The sequence below is a fragment of the Oryctolagus cuniculus genome, chromosome 1 (genome assembly GCF_964237555.1).
Source record: "Oryctolagus cuniculus chromosome 1, mOryCun1.1, whole genome shotgun sequence".
NCBI lineage: Eukaryota > Metazoa > Chordata > Mammalia > Lagomorpha > Leporidae > Oryctolagus > Oryctolagus cuniculus.
In genome coordinates this window covers 34086700-34106321 of record NC_091432.1, presented here as the reverse complement: position 1 = coordinate 34106321, position 19622 = coordinate 34086700, and the positions used below count along the sequence as shown (strand labels likewise).

Here is a 19622-nt window from a genome sequence, read left to right as displayed (position 1 = left end):
TGGTGCAGCGCGGGTCTCCTCATTCTCTGCATTCTCCCCCTGCCTGTTCTGTAAACCCCCTCGGGCGGGGCGGGCGGGGCGGGCCAGGGGCTCGTGTGCAGGAATGCGGTTCAGCTGCCCTTGAGTTGAATGATGATGGTGGACCTTTGGAATGTCCACAAAGCCCGCACTCTCGGCCTCCCCTGTCTCTCTCCTTCGCTGGGGTAACAGATGGCCCCGGCCTTCACCAGCCGGGCCCGGGCACATTGTCACTCCCAGCTGAAAGTGAAATATTCAGTGGCATTTAAATTAAATAGACTCTAATGCTTCAGTAATATTAATTACGTTTTCATTCATCCCTGGCCTAATAAATCAATGCGTAAAGAGGGGATGCTCGGGAGGCTGGCAGCCGAGTGGGGCCACTGGGCCTTTGTGTGAGCCCGCACACAATGCTCCCATTCTTACTGGGCCCGGCTTGCTCCTGCAAACATCTGTGCTCAGTCCCTGTTGAGGAGGAGCCAAAGTGGTAACACTTAAGCTCTGCTCGTCCAATTTGTCCCTGCACCAGGGCCGGAGTCAACGGGAAATGCAAAGGCCACGCTGAAAACCGCAGCCAGGGCTGCTGTGTGTGTGGGTGGGGGGTGGGGGGTGTTTGGAAGTGGGGGGTTTGCAAAATTTCTGGAGCAGAGAGTTAGGGAATAGATGGAGAGTCTATCTGTGTTGGAACGAGTCTTCTAGCTGCGAGAATGTGTCAACTCAGCCTTAACAGATGACAGGAAGGGGAGAAGGAAGGAAGGAAGAGTGGGTGGAAGGAAGGAGGGATGGAAGGAAGGGAAGAGGAGAAATCGTAGTAGCTTCTACGGAATGAGTGCTCACTGTGTCCCAGGAACCACACTTCTATGGTCATGCTCTTAATTATTGCTTACAACAATCTGTTTCATGAAATAGAAGTTATGGGCCCATTTCACAGATGAGGGTGTTATTTGTAGTTCGGAGCAATTAAGCGACTTGCCTAGGGTTCCAGCCCATCTGGACACATTCAGGTTCTCACCTTCACGTTCTCCTCACCTCAGAAGAAAACACAGAAGACAGAGAAGAAAGGAAGGGTCTTTCTTTCAGTGATGGTTTGGGTAGAGGGCAAGAGGCCAATGTTTGAGAAGTTTCCACCATTCCTCTGGGTTCCTGAGGGGTTTAGCCTTTGGGGAGGTCCAGCCCAGCCAGCAGTGCCCCCAGCCCACTCTGGGGCTATACATATGTAAAAGAAGCCAATAAAACAGAGGGGAGAGCCTGTCCTAAATCTTCAGGAGACAAAACCTCCCACTTGTGACGCTTCAAAGCTGCCCAGAGCTACCAGTTTACCCCCAGAAGTCCCGACTCAATGCCTCTGATTGGAAAATAAATAGCCTTGCACATAAAAACCGCAGGCCAATTGTTAGCCCGGGAATGGGAAAGTGCTGTGGGCTCCACCGTGAGGCATCCCGAGTCTTTCTCCTCCAGGGAGGCAGAAGCGTCTTTGGGCCTTGGTGGAAACAGGACAGTCAAGAACGGCCCCTTAAAAAGATTTTTGAAAACCATCAACGTTAAATTCTCTTTCTATGGTAGAAAGACCAGAAAATAAACAGAAGGAAGGGAAAACAGCCCCCGAACCTTTCATCCAGTATTGACAGTGTTTGCCCTTGCAGAGAGCTCTCTCTACCACTACTCAGCAAAAATGGGGCCAAAAGATGCGAATTGCTTTAACTTGTTTCTCCCCCATTTAATATGCCCCCAAATGTTTCTGTTACATTCAAATGTGCGTCCAACATAGTATTTGGAATGATTAGTTTTGCAACTTACATGATTTGTTTATTTAATTGATTCCCCGGTTCCTGGACATTTGGATTGTTTCTATCCTCTTTTCTCTTATCCCAGTGCCATAGTGAATCTCCTTGTGACTAAATTGTGGGGTGCACACATTCCTGGATAGTCTCTTTGAACGAAATCCTTAAAGGCAAATTCCCAAGTCAAAGGGAGCATGCATGCATAGTCTGAGAGCAGAAATCCTGAGTGCTTGCTATTATTTTTTCAAAACTTTTTATTTTCATTTGAGAGAGAGATGGGGCCGGTGCTATGGTGTAGTGGGTTAAACTGCCAGCTGCAGTGCCGGCATCCCATATGGGTGGCAGTTTGATTCCTGGTTGCTCCATTTCCAATCCAGCTCCTTGCTAATGTGCCTGGGAAAGCAGTGAAAGATGGCCTAAGTGCTTGGGTCCCTGCACCCATGTGAGAGACCCATATAAAGCTCTGGCTTATCGTTTTAGCCTAGCCCAGCCATGGCCATTGCAGCCATTTAGGGAGTGAACCAGCAGGTTGAAGCTCTCTATCTCTGTCATTCTCTCTATATAACTGTACCTTTCAAATAAAATAAATAAATCTTAAAAAAAGAGAGCGAGAGAGAGAGAGAGAAAGAGAGAGAGAGAGAGAAGGGAGAGGGAGAGGGAGGGAGAGCGAGAGAGCGAGAGAATCTTAATGCCCACCATAGCCAGGGCTAGGCCAGGCTGAAGCCAGAAGCCAAGAACTCCATCTGGCCTCCCACAAAGGCAAGAATGCAAGTACTTGGGCCTTGATCTGCTCCCCTTCCCCTTTCAGGCACAGTAGCAGGAAGCTGGATTGGAAGTAGAAGTGGTACTTGATCTCAGGCACTCTTATATGGAGGGCAGCCATCTCATGGGGTGACTTAACCTGCTGTGCCACAATGCTCACCCTCTCATCTCATTAGGATTTCAGAAAACTGATTTGGAAAGCCCCAGTTGCTTACAGATTTTCACCTTCCATCACCTAAGCCCAATGCCTGATGCTGGTTTGATTGGACAAGCCCGAAGAGGGAAACTTATGGTCATCTTGGTGGTGTGTAATGGTTCAGAGTTTGCAGCTTCAGGGTAAGCGTAGTAGTAGGGCTTATAGATCCCAAGAGCTACCCTGTTAGTGCCCCACAGAAGGCAAGTGAGGAGAGTACCCAGTATGTGGTCTCTAGGGTTAACCTACAGTCAACAGCAGCTCCACTTCTGACTGCCTGTGTGACCTCAGGGAAAGCATTCAACCTCCCTAGATCATAGTTTCCTCATCCGCTATCTGGTAGGTGAAACATGAAACTTATCTCAGCGAATATGAAACGTGTATTAGACACTTAGCACAGTGACATGGTAAATGTTCATTAGCTACTATACAAGGGAGCTTTGGAAAGTTCACATTATCTTTTTTTTTTTTTAAGAATTATTTTATTTATTTGAAAGGCAGAATTATGAAGCAAAAGATATCTTCCATCTTCTGGTCCACTCCCCAAATGGCTGTAATGGCTGGGGCTGGGCCAGGCCAAAAGCAGGAGCCTGGAATTCCATGTGGATCTCCTGCATGGGTGCAGGGGCTGAAGCACTTGGGCCATCTTCTGCTGCCTTCCCAGGAGCATTAGCAGGGAAGCTGGATCAGAAGCGGAGCAGCCTGGACTCAAACTGACATTCACATGGGATGCCAGGGTTGCAGGTGACAACAGCCCCCACCTTATCTTTAAAGCCCATTTTTGCACAAACTTTCTGAAGCCCCTTGTTCTGTTATTCTGTTGATCCACTAATGTGCTGATCAACCAACCCCTTATTAGTTTTCAAGTCTTGAATTTTTCTTGGAAGCAGCAAGAGAGACCAGGAACTGCGCCTTGTTTAAATCTGCATGCATCCCACAGAGAGTCATTTCATTAACTTTACTATCAGTTGAGATTGTGCCACAAGGCCAGCACTGTGGTGTGCACTGTGGGAAGCTGAGATGAATGTGCCCTAGGGAGCTCATTGGCTAGCGGGGAAGCTGGACACGTGTATCAGTAACTCAGATCCAAGGCAGTGAGTTGCCAACAGTGTAATGAGGTGCAAATAGCGTGTGTGGATGAGGTATCTCTGGCAGTACCCTACGCAAGGAGGACTTGAAGTGGAACTCAAGGAGGTGCTGTAACTTATCACAGTTACTAAGTGGTGTGGAGCTGGGGTTGGACTACAGGTCTGTCTGATAAAAATATCCTGCTTGTTTCCTCCAAGCCTAAAGCAACTACAAGGTCAGAGTGTCACCTTACGGCAGACTAGGACGGTGCACTAGAACTTGCTCCAGTGGCAGATACGTTCTATGTCTGTAGTGTTCAATATGGTGCCCTCTACCTGCGCATGGTAACTGGGTGCCTGCAAAGTGGTTAGCGTGAATGAAGAATTCGGTTTCAAATTTTATTTAAATGTGGTTGTTTAGTGGATACTGTATGGGTTAGTCTACATCTAGGTAGAGGAAAATGATTTAAAGAGAAAGGCTAATGTTGAAGTTCAATGTTTTCAATGACTGGGAAAGTGAAAGGTTTTTAAAAATAAAAAACGAAAAGAAAGGCGCTCTAATTTGAAAGGAACTGTTAATAATGCTTAAGTTTTCATGGAGCCAAATATGTTTCCACTCTTGGAGCAGCGCATGCATTTGGTTGGTGTGCTCTGACCATGCCATCTTTGTGGCTCTTTGTCAAACAGTTTGGGGCCAAGCCAAAGCCCATGGGGAGGGCTCCCTTTGGCAAACGCATTCGTCCTTCTTCTCTGTTTTGTATTTGGCATTAAACCGAGTAACTGTCTCATGCTGAAACCACCACACGTATCTAATTCTCATTTTGTTCTCTGTCAGATTCAGGCAGAGAGCTGATAGAATAGCTGACACTTGCAGGTCAGAGAAAACTTCCTATCTGTACTTCTCAATGGTTGGAGCTGTACAAAGACACACTGGGCAGCCTGGTTGGGGTGGGGGGGAGGGTGAGACTCCCATTAGAAGTGTTCAAGCATGAGCTGAACAACATGGGTGTGTTCATGTCACACAGGAGAGGAGCAGTGGTTGGAATAAAACACCCTTTATGTTCTTTCTTTCAGAATCTTTGTAGAGCAGGCATGTTTGTTCTGTAAAAATCCTCACCTAATCACTCCTCTCGGTCAAGGTTAGACTGGAAACTCCCCAAGGTCAGGGCTATGTTGTATTCACTCCCTGTGTTATTGGGCTAGGTGTGATCCCTGGTACATGGAATGTATTTGTAAATGCTGGTTATTGCAGTCAAGAGGTCGCTTAGATCCTGATGTCTTAAATATGAGGCAGTCTTCGTTTGTTTTGAGGAGAGTAGATGTACTAAGTCAATTCAGTGGGCATTTGGGTATGATCTCTGTAAGGATCAGGTCATCAAGTGCCCCTTGTGTGCCCAAGTTTGTTAGATGAGCCATGTCTGTTACGACTGGGTACTGGGCTAGGAGCATTTGCATATACTTTGTTGTGTAATGCCCCAAACAATGTCCCCATATTATAGAAAAGAAAGAAAAGAATCCAACATCACATGCATAGTAAGTGGTTGGGGCAGCCGCGAGCAGCCTGCAGTCTGAGCCCGATTCTCATTCACGGATTAACATTTACCTGGGAGGGATCACTGTTCTCGGGAGAGGAGACTGAAGCGACATCCTGGCCGAGCTTCCGAACATCTCGACCTTGGAGAGGCGCTGTCTCCCTCTACTGCAGAAGCCCCTGCATCCTCGGGAACCAGAATGAGCTCAAACCAGAGCAGATAATAACGCCTCCTCACCTCATCTCATCTCACTCACCCCTACTCCCAATTCTTTAACCTTCTCACCCACAAGTGGGAACCCAGAAGTCTGGTTCCTGTAGCATTTGAAGGACCTGCTTCAAATGAAGTAATAAGACGGTTTTCCTCAGCTCCCTTCCACGCACCACTTTTCAAAGCCTGTTTAAGCTGTGTTGGCCACAACCGTTCTGTTGCAATTGCAGAAACCCAGTTCAGAGTGGATTAATTACAAACATGGCTCCTGGTGCCGCAGAAGGAGTTCAGGTGGGGCTGGTTACAGGCGCTCGAACGACACCGTTAGAAATGTCTGCCCTGGGTCTTCCAGGCCTTCTCTCCTGGGTCTTGGCTCCATTATCAGCCATGGCCCCAAACAGCCCCAGATTTACTTAAGCAGTGCACTTTACCCTCAACAGTTCTAGCACCAAAAAATGTGGCACACAAAGTAAATAAGGTTGAAATGATGAGCTGCCCATCTTGTGCTGGAAGTTTCTGCTGGGTTTGACAGATGTCGAGCGCTGCTGTTTCCTTTGAAATTTTAAAACACCCTCAGGCATCCCCGAGGGCTCTGCGTAGCACCCCTGGTGCCTTGTCCTGCAGCTGCTGGGTCGCCCCCCCCACACCTCACCCTACCTGCACCTTCTCTCCTACTTGCAAGTTCTGGCCTCAGCCCTTGGTGTATTGTGGAGTACTGTTGTGAAACCCATCCCCACTGTTTATCAGCCACGGTGACGGAGTCTATAAACTCCAGTTGCCTCACTGGTGATCATAGTATCCACCTCCCAGGGCCATGGTGAGGATTAAACATGATGTTACATTTAATGTACTGAGAAGAATGCCTGGGACACAATGACTATTCATAGTTGCAGCTTTCTTGTCTTTTTTCTCATTATTGTTAATTCTGTTAATACTTGGAGCAGGTATATTACTTAGTACTAAGCTGATCTGGGTCAGACAGAAAGCCTCAAGTAAGTGTCTCCAATACAACATTTATTTTTCTCTTACGTAAAAGTACAGGAAAGTAGTCCAGGGGTGATGTCACCTTGTGTCATGGGTGCAGGCTTTTGTTTTCTTATTTAGGTACTCTGCATTGCTCTGTTTCCAAGGGTACTTCATGACCCAAGAGGGCTGCTCTAGCTCCAGCTCTCATGTCCCATTCCAGGTAGAAGGAAGAACAAAAAGGGAGAACCGGTTCATGCTCCCTTTCTTCCTGGAAGGTGCATGCCCCAGTCCCATACAACTCGCAATGCAAGAACCTAAATTACATCTAGCTGCACGGGAAATGGAGGAACGTGGTGTTATTCTGGGTGGCCATCGTGCCTGGCTAAAAATCCTGTTACTATGGGGGCAGGGTGGGCTTTGCCCCAGCAGGGCCGTGGGAAAGTACCTTCAAAGCTGTGCTCACCGTGGATGATGGCGCTAAGAGAAAACTGGGCTTCTGCTCCAAGGGAAGTGCTGTGCATCTTCCGCCACCTGAGCGATTCGACAATTGACGGCAGACCTTGTAAGGAAGCTGAAAGTTAAAAGCCAGCTCTGATGCTCTCTTCCCTGAGCCAAGGAGCTTAGCTCAGTCTTTTCCCTCTGACTGCCAGCCAGGCCAGGGAGAGGCAGAGCACTGGCCCCAGGCAAACTTGGTTTGAGGCCAAATTCCAGGACTCTTGGGGCTGACTGGCAGCCACTCTGTCTGAGCAACCTGGGGGATCCTGAGAAAAGAATGAACATGAGAATCCCAGAACAGAATCAGCAGTGATGATGCTCCCGCAGCCCGGGGCTGGCTGGGAGGCCACACAGTGGGGAGGATGAGGTCATGGTGACAAATGAGAGAAGGGGGAGGGCTCTAGGGCCCGGTGAATCTGCCCCCAAGCCAGAGCCGGGAGCCCAGAGCAAAGCTAGCATCCTCAGCGTGGTCGCAGGCACTGCATAGTGTTCCTGGACTCCAATGTATCCAGCTATAAGATGGGTACTAAAGCAGTGGCTGCAGCTGGGCGTAGGAATGTCCAGAAAATGAACAGAGCTCTTAAAGAAAAAGGAGCATGCTTGCCAGGGGTGTGGGTGAAGGGAGGGAGAAATAGGTAAATCATGGGGGACTTCCACGCAGGGAAATGATTCTGCATGGCACTGTAATGATGGATACATGTCATTAAACACCGCCAAAGCCCATAGAAAGCACAATACCAAGAGTGAACCCTAATGTAATCTATGGACTCTGGTTGACAATGATGTAGCAATGCAGGTTCATTGTACCACTGTATGCAGGATGCTGATGGTGGGAGAGGAAATGTGTGCATTGGGGTTGGGGTTTGAGGAATGAGAGCATGTGGGAACTCTGTACTTTTTGCTTGATTTTGCTGTGTAGCTAAAACTGCTCTACAAAATAGGCTACTAATTACAAAGCAAGGGAAAAAGAAAGAGTAAAAAAAGGTGACCTTGGCAGTAATATTGCCTCCTTGAGGCTGAGTGGAGAGTGACTGAACAGCTGTTGAAAAGAAATCAACCATGCCTATTTATCACATGGTCCAAAAGGCAACCACAGGGCTATAAAGACAAAGTAATCAGATACTGGGTAACTGGTGATTATTTATCAAGGTAACTGCAATGAAGGAGATTAGGGAGACCCCACAGTGTCGTGTAGCAAAACTGCTCCCTCCCATCTTGGTGTTGAGTGGCCCATTTGATGGAGATATAATTTAATTTGGAACTTGGAGGCAGGAAGTAGATTTAAAAATGGTGTAGCATTCTGTTTCCCTTTTAGGTGTGATTTTAGGTCATGCCATGATCATTGCCTCTCAGTAGAGTTTACCTTTTGATGATCAATAACGTTCTTATACAGCATGTAGGGTTTTTTTCTCTTCGGAGAAAATCAGGATTTTGCCTTGTCCCAAAGACAATGCAGCAAGAAGCCCTGAGTCTACTGTTACTGTGGATAAAATATTTGCAATGAGTGTACAAAAGGGCTGCCCAACAGAACTGTCTGTGATGATGGAAATGTTCTGGTTTGCACTGTCCAATGTGGTAGCATGTAGCTATTGAACACTTGAAATGTGCAAAAGAGGAACTGAATTTTATTTTATTAATTTATTTTTAAATTATTATTTCTTTGAAAGGGAGAGAGAGAATGATTTCCCCTCCAATGGCTCAAATGTCCACAACATCTCGGGCTCGGCTAGACTGAAGCCAGGAGCCCAGAACTCAATCCTGGGATCACCCTTATGGGTAGCAGGAACCCAGGTACTTGAGCCATCATGGCTGCCTCCCAGGATATGTATTAGTAGAACGCTGGATTCAGAAACGAAACTGGGACTCCAACCCAAGTACTCATATGCAGGCATCCAAGCAGTGTCTTAACCTCTATGCCAAATCCCATCATTAAATTTTATTTTGATAAATTTAAACTACAAATCTAAATAGCCACACGTGACTGCAGCAGTACATCTTGTGTGTATTTTTGTTTTTATTTATTTATTTTTTATTTGACAGGTAGAGTTAGACAGTGAGAGAGACAGAGAAAAAGGTCTTCCTTCCGTTGGTTCACCCCCCAAATGGCCAATCCAGCCGGTGCTGCGCCGATCTGAAGCCAGGAGCCGGGTGCTTCCTCCTGGCCTCCCATGTGGGTGCAGGCACCTGAGCACTTGGGCCATCCTCCATTGCCCTCCCGGGCCACAGCAGAGAGCTGGACTGGAAGAGGAGCAACCGGGACTAGAACCCGGCGCCCATATGGGATGCCGGTACCGCAGGCGGAGGATTAACCAAGTGAGCCACAGCACCGGCCCTGTATTGTTGTTTTTAAAAAGAGGTCATTACTTTTTTTTAGAAGGTTTTTATTTAATGAATACAAATTTCATATATACAGCTTTTAGGAATATAGTGGTTCACCTCCCCCGTTCCCGCCCTCCCACTCCCACTCTTATCCCACTTTCTACTCCCTCTCCCATCCCATTCTTCAGTAAGTTTCATTTTTAATTGACTTTGTATACAGAGGAAGTCATAACTTTTATGGTTGTGTCATGTATAATAGTCATGGGATCAAGGCTGGTCCTGGGTTTGCCACCAAGTTGCTGTGGAGTCTGGCCTGTGACATCATCCCCTGGGCCTCAGCTTCCCCATGGTTAGGAAAGACAATGGTGGGTCCCAACTGCTTGGCGTTTTGATGGCATATCAGATCAAAGCAGAATCCATTCATCTTGGGTTGGAGCACATGTGAGCAGAAGGCTTGATTTCCTGTGGATCTGACCCTATAGCAGATGAGTTGACAGTGCCTTCTGCATTCTGCAGGTTTCAAAGGAAGTTAGGGACACTGTGGTCCAATCAGCTTGGGGTGGTCTACCTGCAGCTTAGATACATTTCTTGGCTCTGAAACTCCTCAGAGCCTTTAACACCCTAAAGTGCATTGTGACCCCCTCTGGTGGGGTGGACTCCAGCTGAGCCTTTTCTGAATGACCCCCAAATTCCTTCAGTTCAAGGAGCTTCACACAAGGACTCGTGCCGCACTGAACACACTGTGGGAGTTGCTGATCTGGAGGCAGCATGAGAATCTTGGGGAACCCAGTGTCTCCCCACCTTAAGCCTCTGCCGCCCGCTATGCTACATGTTCCGGGAAGGGGTTCTGCCGAATCCTGCTTCCCTGACACAGCTGCATCTCCCTCAGCCCTAGCTCTTCAGCTGCCCAGCGCAGCCTGCTTTGTGCTGGGGCTATGGTGATCCCCAAACTCTCTCAGCTTAAATGCATGAGCCTGTGATGTGCTCCCGCTGAAGGGTCGATGTTGACGGAGACCCTAGTGGTAGCGCGACCTCTGTGGGAGCTGGCAGCCTCTCCCAGAGGGCAGAGTTTCGCGCTGTGCTTACACAATTGGTTGTAAATTCTGCTGAGCTCTATGGGTCCATCTGGATGAAAAGGTCTGTGTAAACGCAAGATCATTATCATTATCAGCTGTCCCAGTTGGAGCCCAGTGATTCGCAAGCCCACAATCAATGGGGTCTTCCCAACAATTCCATTCTACATGGCTGGAGAAAAGGTGCAATTACATGGAGCTGCACATCCTCTGGAGAGAGCGCCCTTTGTGTCTGTTCCCAGAGTGATGGAGACAGGAATCTCCCAGGCCCCTCATCAGCCACATGGAGAGAGGTGCCCGCCAGGCCCTGCCCAGGCCAGGGACAAGAATCGGGGCAGATCTGGAACTTTGTAGACATGAGGGGACAGCATGCTGCACCTCTGCAGCTCAGGTGCTCTCAGGAGGCACTGTGGAGGCCGCAAGGATCCTCTTCCATCTTTTTCCTTTCTGATTTTGTCTAGGATCAAGAAAAACCTGGATCCGGGAGATCTTTTCTCTCTGAAGTTGACTGCCCACTGCACACAGAAACTAAGGGAGGCTCCCCACCTGGGCAGCTCTGAGCTGGAGACCATGAAGCCCCACTTCATTCTTTCCGCACGAATCTCTGGCACTTGTGCTGGTGACCTTGGGTGAGTCTCTTAATCACTCTGACTTTTCTGAAATGGGGAGGGCAACCCTTAACTTCCTGAGAGAATGGGGTTGGAGATGGGACCACTTTTTTTTTTTTTTAATTGAGGTCTTCTGACTTAGGATAGAAGGCTCTTTTATTCTAACTCAGAGACTTTTGGTACCATAGGAAGAGAAAATATAGGCACTTCATTTATTTATTTATTTTTGACAGGCAGAGTGAACAGTGAGAGAGAGACAGAAAGGTCTTCCTTTTTTGCCGTTGGTTCACCCTCCAATAGCCACCGCAGCCAGCGCATCGCGCTGATCTGAAGCCAGGAGCCAGGTGCTTCTCCTGGTCTCCCATGGGGTGCAGGGCCCAAGCACTTGGGCCATCCTCCACTGCACTCTCAGGTCACAGCAGAGAGCTGGCCTGGAAGAGGGGCAACCGGGACAGAATCTGGCGCCCCGACTGGGACTAGAACCCGGTGTGCCGGCGCCGCAGGCGGAGGATTAGCCTAGTGAGCTGTGGCACCGGCCAGGCACTTCATTTTTTAAAGCATTCTTCTCAGTTTCTAATATCCCAAATAGAAGGCTGGAAGTCACTGTTGGGACATGAAGATTCAGAGTCACTAGGCCTTAGAAAAAACCCAACTGTCAGGAAGTTCTTGAAGGCCTCCTTTTCTGCTTCCCAGGGGTCTGACCGAAGCCTCCCATCAACTCTCTGGTCTGTGTCCTCACCGGGAGGGAGGGGCTTGCCTTCCTCCCCACCCCTGCTCTGGGGTCCACATTTCTAAGGAAGCAGGAGGCTTTACCCTGTCTCTGGGTGTGCTCCACACAGTGGATGAGTCATATCCCCATCCCTGTCTCTTCCCCCTTCCCCCCACCTCCTTCCTACTGATCCAATTATCAGGGAGCTGCTAGGAGGAGAGAGATGGATGGAAATGAAACTGAATGGGGGAACAGGTGCTTCCTCTGTCAGTTTGAGAGACACCAAATCCAGGCCACTGTCACCATCCAGTCAATGCTGCTCTCAGCATGGGGGGGGGGGGGGAGGCATCTCAAGACAGTGGCTCCTTTGCTTGGGGATCACTTTTAACTTTTAAAAATGGCCTCTGGGGCTGGTGCTATGGTGTAGCAGGTAAAGCCACTGCCTGCAGTGCCCGAATCCCATATGGGCGCCGGTTCGAGTCCCAGCTGCTCCACTTCCAATCCAGCTCCCTCCTATGGCCTGGAAAAGCAGTAAAAGATTGCCCAAGTCCTTGGGCCCCTGCACCCACGTGGGAGACCTGGAAGAAGTTCCTGGCTCCTGGCTTTGGATTGGTGAAGCTCTGACTGTTGCGGCCAATTTGGGAATAAACCAGCGGATGGAAGACCTCTCTCTCTCTTCCTCTCCTTGTCTCTCTGTGTAACTCCAACTTTCAAAATAAGTAAATAAATATTAAAAAAAAAATGGCCTCCATGACCCTAGCAGGGGGAGACTTAGCCTTTTGGTATGAGGGGAGTGGTCATTCTAAGAGTCTTCTTGCTGCACACATTCTCCTCCTTGACCTTGAACCACATCTCTGAGGAGTAGATTGGCTTGGTGAGAGGTCCAGTCCATTGACCCCACATGGTCAGCTGGGTGGAACCATGGCTAACTAAACACTGTAGAGCCCCATGGGCCACACTTGGCCATGTCTGGATGAGCAGGATCCAGGCCTGCTTGCAGAACACCTCACGCTGAAATCTGACACCTGACACCATCCACAGTGCTTCTGCGCCAAACATCCACCAGTAGAGACAAGTATTCCCCAGAGCCTACCTCCATTCAGGGCAGTGCAAGCTGCCGTAGCCTCTCATGTATGACTGAAGATTAAGGGTGCTGTCCGACCAGCCCACACGGCCGGCTGGGAGTCTCCGGGCTCTTTTGCAGCTTTTCTATAGGAGAAGCACATGTCTTGTGGGCATTGTGAATTTACCAGTGCACAGGGCCATACTCATGAAGTCTGAGTAGTTAATAGTTTGTGAGTGTAATAATAAAAAAAATTTAAGGCTCTACCTCCTGTCATTCTTAAAAATGAGCCTGACTGATTCCCAGTTATTAGGATTTATGTCTGGGGCTGAGATGTCAGATCTTCGGCTTCAGTGACATTTGGAGTATGGAGGAGACTGTACGTAACGACCAAGGCGATCCTGAACGACATGAAGGAATGAGTCAACTGCCCCAGGTTTACTAGCACGTAGTTCATGAGCTATGCTCAGCAAACACACTCTTCGTGAGCATTACCATTTATTTGGCTGTTAAGCCTTCCAAGATTCCGCTTCTGAGCTAGACCTTAGCACAGGAAGGACCACCTTAGCTAACCTCAGCTGGCTCAGGAGAGCGCCCCCCCCCCCCACATGCTGATTTGATTCATACCCCAGAGTACGGAGATTGCACATAAGAAGAGGAAGGTGGGGACAGGGAATTAATTATATGCCTTTAAGAAAAAGAATCATTGTATTTATTTGAAATAAATAAAGTTGAATAAGACAGATGTAGAGCCAGAGAGAGAGAGAGAGAGGTCTTTCATTCCACTGGGTTCACTCCCCAAATGACTGCAAGAGCCAGAGCTGAGCTGATCCAAATCCAGGAGTCAGCAGCTTCTTCCTGGTCTCCTGTGGGGAGCAACTGGGAGCAACTCGGACTAGACTAAGTTACTGGAATTAAGACTTATTCTATACATCTGCTCTCCCACAATATGGCGCTGAGAAGGGAGAAACAGCTTCTACACAGCTGCCTCCAGTTCCACCAATAAACTGTAGGACCTGCTCCTGATTGGAGGAGAGCAGCGTTGGAGGAGAGCAGCGTACTTGGCGTGTGGGTAGCAGAGTTGGGATTGGTGGAAGAGGACTATAAAGGAGGAGAGAGAACATGCACCAGGAACATCTAAGGGGAACATCTAAGGGGAACACCTGTGCAGCCCCCGAGAGAGCCGGCCGGTGGTGTGCCGCTCCCCTGCAAAAGTGGGGAAAGTGGCCAGGGGGAACCGCCCTTCCACGGAGGTGGAAGGGTCGGCAGCCAACCCGGGAAGAACCAGCAGCAAACCTGGGGAGGGCCGAGCAGACAAAAGAACAGCGCAGGGTCCTGTGTCGTTCCTCCACGAAGACGGGGAACGACAGTCTCCCATGTAGGTACAGGGGCCCAAGGGCTTGGACCATATTCCACTGCTTTCCTAGGCCATAGCAGGGAGTTGGATCAGAAGCGAAGCAGCCGGGACTTGAACTGGTGCCCATATGGGATGCTGGCACTGCAGACTGGGATTTTAACCCACTGCGCCACAGCACTGGCCCCTAATGATATGCTTTAAGTCTGGAAGGCACTGAATGAAGTGCTCATAGGTTCTTCCACTTCAGTTTCACCACTGATCCCAGGAGTGGGTTTATCATCCTGGTTTCGCAGATGAGAAACCTGGGGTTTGCATGCATTAAATGCATGGAATTAACTGGAAGTGCTGCAATGAATGCTGGGGTGTCCAGCCTCTCATTCTCTGTTCCATTTTATCCTAGTGCTCACACACTAACCATGTGACTGAAGCCAGTAGTTATTTTTCTCCAAACCTCAGTATTCTGATGTTTTCGATGGAAATCACAGTCTCTGTCCCATTGTCCATCCTGGATAGCTGTGTGGACAAAATAAGATGACGTATGGCAAAGGAAGCAGAGGGGATTTTCTCGCCTCCTTTTTCAGGTTCCAGGCTGGTCCTACTACTCAACGCAGTCAAGGGGAGGAGAATGTCTCTGAGTGTGTGGCGAGAACATTATGGATGAGGTGTAACAATCTGGAGTAACAATCCAGCTTTATATCCTCCATCCTGGCACATCTCGGGGTACAGGAGTGAAAAACAGAGCTCACACCTTAAGATAAAATTCTGCCCCACTGAACTTCCAAGGTTAAGAGAAAAATAGGTCCTGACCACCTCTGCTCCAGCTTCCTCCACCGGTGGCTGAGAGCGCAAGGCTGAAGGCAGCCTGGAGGAGTGCAGTGCGGGGCTGGAAGGTGCTGTGTCTTATGTGATTTTGCCATCTGGTTGGTTCGTGGCCTCCCTGAAGGGGATGAAATCGTTAAGACAGAAACATCCCTGAGCCGCAGTGGCCAGGCGCCCTGTCCAGCTGCAACATGCAGGGAGCTTCATGGACTCCATGTTTCTGTCCAGTGTGGGAATTTTTCAGATGGACTCTCCATCAGGAAAATAATCAACGAGGCAAGCAGAGGGGGAGAACGTGAAGCCGAACTGCAGGCGCACGTAGCACGGGCAGTGGCCAGGGCAGGTGCATGTTGGAGGAAGCCGAGGGCCAGGGCCTCCTGCCCTGAGAGAAGCCATTCCAAAGAGAACCGGGCAGGGCTGGTGGGAATCTTACAAAGTGTATGGGAGAGAGACAATCTCCTAAGTGTGATTTTTTTGTCAAAGCCTATGCAATTTTTTTTTGAAAATCTCTTTATTTTGAGAAAACTTAAAACATGCATTCATGAGTTCCACATCTGTGGATTCAACCAACCATGGATCAAAAATATTCAGAAAAAAAGGCATCTGTAATTACTTTTCTTCTTGTCATTATTCATTCCTTAAACAATACAGTACAACTATTTACATAGCATTTACATTATATTAGGTATTATAATTTATATAATCTAGACATTAAAGTATGCAAGAAGATGTGTGTAGGTTATATGCAAATGTTACATTATTTTATAAAAAGGAGATGGATATCCTTGGATTTTTGTATCTGCAGGGGTCCAGGAACCAATCCCCCCAGTTACCCAGGGATGACTATATTCACTGAACTCCCAAGAGCAGGTTCTTTACCAAGATTCACTAATCGTTAGCATGTTGCCACAGTGACTTTATCATTTTTCTGCAATACTTCCCCTGAACATCTGAGAGTAAGTTACAAGTTGCTACTTTACTTGTAAATATTTTAATGTGGATTTCCCAAGAACAAGGTCATTCTTTTATATAACTTCAGTGCAATTATTAAAATCAGGAAAATTAGCAGAAGTTTTGAAATCATATGGGAGTGGGCACATCTTGTTCTGTAAAGGTTCAGATAGTATTTTCAGCTTATGGACTGCAGGATCTCAGTCGCAACTACTCAACCCTGCTTTTGTCATGCAAACAGCAGCCATAGACAATGCATAAATGAGTGGACACGCCTGTGTTCCAATAAATCTTTATTTACAAAAATGGGTGCAAGCCAATTGGACCTGGTGGCTGCAGTTTGCCCAACTCTAACTGCATCTGTAGTCCATACCCGGTTTTCTTTTTTAATTTTTTTGTCTTTCATGGTTGTCTTTCTTGATGAGTATGGGCAGTTATTTCATAGAATGTACCTCAGTATGATTTTCTCAGGATTAAAGTTCAGTTACGTGATTTCAGCAGGAATAGCACAGAAGTGGTGTTGTGATCTCTTGGTGTACCACAGCAGGAGGCACATGACACCAGGAGAGAGGTACCCCTATTTGGTATTGAAATGAAGGATTTCAGGGGCAGGTGTTTGGTATAGCAGTTTAAACATCATTTGGGACACCTGCATCCCATCCGGAGTACCTGGTTTGAGTCCTGGATCCTCTTATTCCAGCTTCCTGATGGTGTGCATCTTAGAAGGTGGCTGGTGGTGGCAGAAATACTTGTATTTGTCACCCAGATAGGAGACCTTGACTTGCTCCTGGCCTGGCCCTGGCTGTTGCAGGCATGTGGGGAATGAACCAGTAGAGGGAGGTTCTCTCTCTGTCGTTGTCTCTGTTTCCAAATAAATAAGTAAAAGATTTTCAAAAGGCACATCTTATTTTTAAAAGTTTTTTTTGGTTATAATTTTTAAAATTTATTTGAAAGGCAGAGTTACAGAGGGATAGGGAGAGAGAAATTTTTTCCACCTACTGGTTCACTCCCCAGATGGCCACAACATTTGGGGCTGGATCAGGCTGAAACCAGGAGCTAGAAACTTCCTCCAAGTCTCCCATGTGAGTGCAGGGTCCCAAGCACTTGGACCATCTTTTATTGCTTTCCCAGGCACATTAATAGAGAGCTGGATTGGGAGTGGAGCAGCCCGCTCTTGAACCAGTGCCCATATGGAATGCCAGCATCGCAGGTGGCAGCTTTTACCCACTATGCCACGCCAGCCCCTAAGAATTATTTTATTTATTTGAAAGGTAGAGTTACAGAGACAGAGAGAGGGGGGAGGGGTTGAGGAGAGAGAGAGAGAGAGGGAGAGGAAGAGAGATATCTTCCATCTACTGGTTCAGTCCCCAAATGGCTGCAACAGCTAGAGTTGGGCCAGGTTAAAGCCAGGAGGCCAGAGCTTCTTCCAGGTCTCTCACATGGGTGCAGGGGCCCAGGCACTTGGGCCATCTTTTGCTGCTTTCCTTGGCACATCAGCAGACAGCTGGATTGGAAGTGGAGCAGCCAGGACTCAAATCAGCATCCATGTGGGATGCCGGTACTGCAGCAGCAGCTTAACTCACTATGCAACAATGCAGGTCCCAAAAGTAAGGGATTTGAGCAGTTTCAAAACAGAGCAAGAAATAGTTCTGTAGACAATAGCAAGGGCCATGACACAAAGAAACAACATCTGTAGGGGAGACGTGGGCGAGGAGAAGGGACATGCCAACCTGACAATAGTGAAAAATAGGTATCAATAAAAATAGTTCTTGGTAATAATAACAAGATAGCATTTATCAAACGCTTTACGTGTCAGGAATTGTGCAAGGTATTTTAGCATACATTGTCTTTTTTAACCCTCTACTATGCTGTGAGGCATGGTCTGTTATTAATCCAGTCTGTAAATGGAAGCATCGAGCTGTAGAGAATGTGGGAAATTAGAACATTGCCATTCTTCTCTCCTTCCTATATCCAGTGCCTTTGTCGTGTAACCTCTCAGTGCTTTCTACAAAAGGAGCAGAGAGCTGCAGGGGAGGAAAAGTACCTTTCCCTCGCCCATTGCCAGGTGCATCGCTGTGGCTCCTGTAACAAAAGGAGAGATTCACAACAAAGATGTGTTGAATGTTAGTTTAACATGACATGAGAGACTTCCAAAGGAAAGCGAGACCCAAGCAGATGCTACATTAGTGTACTCTTATGCTAATTTTCATGAAGAGTGGACAGTGGTGGGGAAATATCATTGGACACAAGGATTGTGAATGAACTGGGGGAGAGTTTACCAAGGCCTCCTTTTTTGTTCAGATTCTTCTCTGCAGTGCTGTCTTCGGGAATAAAGATGCGCCTTCCCCCAGAGTGCATGGAGAGCACCTCTCCCAGGAGGGTTTTACAGCCAGCCTCCAGGAGAAGTCGGGGAGCCCTCTAGGACTCATGGCCTAGCAGGGAGAAGGGTGGCAGAGCAGAGGACAGGTGAGGGTGACCTTCCTGCTGCTGCTGTGCAGATGTCAAGGTGCTATACTTTGGGGTCACATGTCTTGAGTCCCATCAGTACATTCCCTTATCCCTTGATACTGACTTTGGCCGTGTGACTTCATTTGACTGATAGAATGAGGCAAAAGTGACCTTGTTCCACTTTGGGCTTAGATCTAAGAGGCTTTGAATGTTTTTCCTTGCTCTCTTGCAGGAGAAGACTGTATATGAGTTAACTCTCTGATCTCAAGGAAAAGATGAGACATACGGGCACAGATATCAGCACCAAGCTCATCTCATTTCGGCCAATTTCCAAGTTGACCTACAGACCTGTGAGAACTAAAAACAAAATTGTGATTTATTATGTAGCAATAGTTAACTGATACACAGGACTTAAGTTGATCACAGTTACTCACCTACTAAGTTGTACAGTCATATTTAAAAAATTATATGGGACTGGTGCTGTGATGCAGTGGGTTAAAGCCCTGTCCTGTAGTGCCAGAATCCCATATGGGCACTGGTTCGAGTCCGCGGCTGCTCCACTTCTGATCCAGCTCTCTGCTATGGCCTGGGAGAGCAGTAGAAGATGGCCCAAGTCCTTGGGCTCCTTCACCCGTGTGGGAGACCCAGAAGAAGCTCCTGGCTCTTGGCTTCAGATTGGTGTAGCTCCGGCCATTGTGGCCTGTTGGGGAGTGAACCAGCAGATGGAAGACCTATCTCTTGCTCTCTCTTGCTTTACCTTTCTCTGTAACTCTGTGTTTCAAATAAATAAAATAAATCTTTAAAAAATTCTAGAATCTCCCATTTTAACTGTTATGTTGGAGTATATGCTAGGCATATAGTATATGCAGTATATGCTAGGCATGAAAGAAAGTGCCTTTATCCATCATCTCACTGAATCTTTACAACAACCCCCGGAGGGAAGTTGTATTATTATCATTATTTCTTGTTAGAGATGCAGTGGCTAAGAGCTGAGTAAGCTAGTTAGGGGTGTTATCAGGACCCTGTTATTACCTATGACCTCATGTAGCCCTATGGGCTCTTCCCCGAATTTCTGTATGTTCCTTGGGCCATCATTTGTGTTCACTGAAACCAGGCTGTACATCTAATTGTGACCCCCTAGCTCCAGTTGCTCCATGAATTATAGCTCTCTCTACTTTCAGGGCTTTCTAGTCCAAGGAATGAATTCTTGCTTGGATTCTCACTGTCTTATTTTGTTCTTTCCATTCAAGT

General features: G+C 47.7%; 1 long non-coding RNA gene across 1 annotated transcript in view; it reads left to right on the top strand.

Annotated features, from left to right (window-relative positions):
• The window catches only part of LOC138849270 (uncharacterized), a 79028-nt gene extending 59889 nt beyond the window's left edge, over positions 1-19139 (top strand). The window contains exons 2-3 of the long non-coding RNA XR_011387855.1: positions 10878-11045; positions 18604-19139. This is a non-coding gene — a long non-coding RNA (uncharacterized lncRNA). The remainder of the gene's footprint in view (positions 1-10877; positions 11046-18603) is intronic.
• Positions 19140-19622: the final 483 nt, after the last annotated feature.